Genomic DNA, 4,774 nt, shown 5'->3' on the forward strand with positions numbered 1-4,774 from the left:
AAAGGCAGGATCCTCACCCTCAACCCAGAAGTGGGGGAGTAGTGTAGTGTGGGATCATTTTGAGGTGGCAGATGATCCCAGGTTTGCTATCTGCCAGCACTGCCGAATGCACATGGGCTGTGGCAAGGACATGAGACACTTCTCCCCCATGGCGATGCTGCTGCATCTGAGGAGGCACCACCCCCTTGCTCTTCTTCTTGCTCAGCCTGGCACCAGTGTGAGTATGCTGAAAGGGAAGTCCCTTGATTGCTCCAAAGCTTCCTTAACCCCAAAGCAGAGGCAGGCCACCCTGGACCAGTGGGGGAAAGGTGGACAGAATGGGGGGCGCATTCCCAAGGTGAGCGAGATCACCCAGAGCATTGGGGAGATGCTTGCTCTGGATAGCCAGCTCTTCTCCCTAGTTGAGCAGCCAGGGTTCAGGTGGTTCATAGCACTTCTGGCCCCATTTTACAAAATGCCCACATGCACCACCTTTAGCAGGGCAGTGGTGCCCTCCCTGTATGAGGCATGCAGGGAGTACTTGAGGGAGGAGCTGCGCAAGGCAGGGCCGCATGTAGCCTTGCACTTCACCTCTGACATCTGGAGCAGTCGGGGTGGAGATCATGCCTACCTCTCCCTCACAGGGCACTGGTGCAATCAGTCAGGCCATCGGTGGGCTCTACTGGAAGCTGAGGTGCTGGATGAGTCCCACATGGCAAGGGAGATTATGGGGACCATGAACCACATGATGCAAGGGTGGCTCATTGGGCAGACCAAGCTCACCTGCAGGTTCATTGTCACCAACAATGGAGCCAATATGGTGAAGGCTATCCGTGATGCCAACTTTGTTGGCATCCGCTGTGTGGCACACAGGCTGCACCTAATAGTGAGGGATGCCTTGGAGGGGGACAGGGCTGCTGGTGACAGCACTGCCACCAGTACTGCTACAAGCCAGCTGATTTCGAAATGCAAGAAGGTGGTGGGCTACTTCCACTGCAGCATCAAGGGGGGCAAAATTCTTTGGAGGAAACAGGCAGAGCTGAGCATCCTGCAGCACAGAATCATGCAGGATGTGGAGACTCAGTGGAACTCCACATACCTGATGCTCCAAAGGTTGGTGGAGCAACAGAAGGCCATTCATGAGATGGCCTTGCTTGGGGAGATTGGGATAAGTGGCCCCCTGAACAGAGCGGAGTGGGGTACCATCTCCCAGATCTTGGTGGTCCTCAAGCCCTTCCTCGAGGCCACCGAGACCCTTAGCGCTGGTGATGTCCTCAGCCAGGTGATCCCTGTAGTGAGAGAACTGGAGAACCAAGTGGAGAAGTTCCAGGGGATCAATGTTCCTGGCTGGGGCAGGCTGCTGTCACCAGACATGCAGGCACTAGTGAGGTGGCTGAAGGAGGGCATCAGAAGATGGCTGGATCCCTTGCGGTCCAGTACAGTCCACATGATGGTGGGCATGTGCGACCCGAGGGTAAAGGGGAGCATGTGCACTGGCAGCCTCAAAACCCTTGATCACTGGACGCAGGTGCTGGTGAATAAAGTCAGGCAGGCAGAAGTGCAGAGGTGAGGGGATGTGGAAGAGGAGGATCCTCTTTACCGTGCCAGTTCCCAGCACCAGCATCGGTGCCAGCACCAGCCAGTCTCCTCCACACCAGCCACTGCCAATGTGGGCCATGGGCATGGCTTCAGTGCTGAGGTCCAAACGCACAAGACCCCTGTGGCCATCTGAAGCGGCCGGATCCGAAGCCAGATCGGATTGCTGCTGACTCACACAGTCCTACTGATTATGAAATCATGAAAATCAATAACACTGATTTAGCTATAGTGCTTGGTGGCTATAAGCCAGTTCCACCTGGTAAATCTGGAGAGCTACACTGGGGTGTCTTTTGGTTTTGTACCAAACACAGCTTGGAAAGATCAGAGTATGTGATCTTTTGGCTTTCTGATGTAAAGGAAGGAAAAAAAGGAGAGAGGTTACATTCTAAGTAATCAAAGGCCTAAGTTTCATTATCCACAGCAAGGAGTGCAATAAGGAACCATTTGCATTCAGGGAAGACCAGGGGAAGTATAAAGAGCAAGGAGACTACTTGGCAAGAGGTGCCAGTTCCAGGAGGAATGTATGAAAAGGCACATACCCATGTAATAAGTAGGGCAAGTAATGACAGCCAAGGCATTTGAGCTCTTTTTTGATATAATCAAAGCCAAATCATTTCATTTCTTTGGAACTCCGTTGTTTCATGTGGAAAATGGGGCAATTAATACTTTCCTTTCACTAAAGGAGTTTGAAACCAAGGCGCCCCCAGGGGTTACAAGAAATAATGGCCACAAGCTAGCAGAGAGCAGATTTAGACTGGACATTAGGAAGAACTTCTTCACAGAGTGGCCAAGGTCTGGAACGGGCTCCCAAGGGAGGTGGTGCTCTCCCCTACCCTGGTGGTCTTCAAGAGGAGGTTAGATGAGTATCTAGCTGGGGTCATCTAAACCCAGCCCTCTTTCCTGCCTATGCAGGGCTCTTTCCTGCTTATGTAGGGGTTCGGACTCGATGATCTATTGAGGTCCCTTCCGACCCTAACATCTGTGAATCTATGAAACAGGGATTTAGAAATGGGTGAGCCTGGGCCAGCCATGGCTTACCCAATTAGCACCCAGACTTATCCAAATCTGAGCATGTTTAAGTCATTTGCTGCAAAAATTGATTGTCCTGATGCTGGTCCTTGGGTCATTGTCAGAGTTTTCTTTCCTAGGTATATCACTACTTTGAAATCAATGCAAATATCTTTTAATCACTGGGTTAAGTTTTTTGTAACAGACTATTTTGGAATGTTAATTGGATGATAAAAGACTTGCTTCCTGCTTCATAATAGCAACCAAGCTCTTTAAAGTATACTGTAAACTAGACTTAGATATACCAAGGTCAACACTGCAGTATTTCCTTGTTTTGGGAGTCTAGTGGTGGATTTTCCCAGTTTTTAGATTTCCATGTGCTTTTTTTTATCTGATAGTTAATTGCATTATTGGCTATCAGAAAATATAGATATTCCCATCCACTCCAGAAACCTGATCTTGAGGAACTTGAGAAGCAGTTGGCTGGAGGAGGGCAAGTGGAAGTAGTCTAAATTGCCTTGACCTTGGATGAATTACAGCAATGTGTTTTGTGAAGCTACATCATGCACTGTGGGAAACTTCACAATCCCCCTTGGTGATCTGATCCAAAACTTCATGATCCTTATAATTAAAAATCTTTCCTAGTATCTAATCAAAATCTCCCTTGCTGCAAATAAAGCTGATTATGGTTCCTCCTACTTTGTGAATGATTGATCACTGGCCTCTTTAAACCAACTTTGTACATATTTGAAGACTATCAAATTGCTTTTCAGTCTTCATTTTTTAAAACTTTAACTTGATTTTCAAGCTTTCGACACATCACATTTCAACCTTTTTGTCATTCTTACTGCTCTCCTCTTGACCTTCTAATCTGTCTACATCTTTCTTAATGTACAGTGCCCAAAACTGGAACCAGTACCCCAGAGTCCTCACTAGTGGTAAGTAGAGGAAAATAAATACCACCTGTGTCTCTCATAAGCCAGTTCTATTAATATATTCCAGAATTAAATTTGCCTGTCTGCAGCACCATCATGCTGTTGAATATTACAGTTTGTTCACAGAAACCCTGAGATCCTTTTCTGAAATACTGCCGCCCAGCCAAATATTCCTTGTTTTGTGCTTAGCATTTGATTTGTCCTTCCTAAATCCATCACCTTGCCCTTGTCTTCCTTGAATTTCATCTTATTGCTTTAAGACCATTTCACCATTTTATCAAGTTCATCTTAAATTCAAATCCTGTCTTCTCATCTTGGTTCCATCTACAAATTTTGCAAGGTATATTCTTAGTCCATTATTCAACTCATTAATGAAAATAGTGACTAGACCTGATTTTAAATGTTTGTTCTCAAATTGGAAGGGTCATCATATACGGTTACTTAACTGTAGCTTTTCACCTGATTGCATGACCAGCTTTATATTCATGTTATCTAGACCATATTTGTCCTAGTGTACTTATTAAAGTATTAGGTAGGACAGAGTCAAAACCCTTATTAATAACCTACTTCAATAATGATCCCTTGCTGGCCTTCCTACCTTTCCTCTGTGTTTATTTTTTGTTATTGTTTTGAAGTCTGGGGTTTTTTTTAACTCCACTCTCATTATTCTGTTGCTCTTGTCTCTTCCTTTTCTTAGAATTATGAATGTTAACGTGTCAGAACCACTCTTACCCAAACTACATTTGTTAGTTCATCCATCCTCTAAAACTAAAGTTTTCCCCAACACAGTCTAAGAACTTGTTGGACCATCTGTGTCCTGCTGTATTGGTTAAACAACAGCTATGCAAATAGTTAATGTTCCCCATTAATGCCCAGTGCTGTCCTTTACAGATACCTTTATTAATGGTTAAAAATTAACAGTTGATAAAACTGATAAAAAATCCCACCCAAAATCCTCCTGATTTTGGTGGTCTGTGGTAGAGCCCTCTTATGATTGCACACTAGTTCTTTTTTGCTTTCATCTTTACCCTTTCAGCTTATTGGACTTAGTCTGATCAACTGTGTTGATAAACTGAATCAGGGATGTCCAACTGGTGGGCCACATGCAGCCTATGAGGGGTTAATTTGTGGTCCCTGGGCTCCTACCCAGCTGCCACTCTCCACCATTGCTCTGGCTGCAGCAGTAGCAGCAGCAGCAGCCCGTGTTTCTGAGCCCCCACTCTTTTCTCCAGCATCTATTCCCCGCCCCTGGC

Source organism: Alligator sinensis, unplaced genomic scaffold, assembly GCF_000455745.1.
Source record: "Alligator sinensis unplaced genomic scaffold, ASM45574v1 scaffold222_1, whole genome shotgun sequence".
In the NCBI taxonomy this organism is placed as follows: Eukaryota; Metazoa; Chordata; order Crocodylia; family Alligatoridae; genus Alligator; species Alligator sinensis.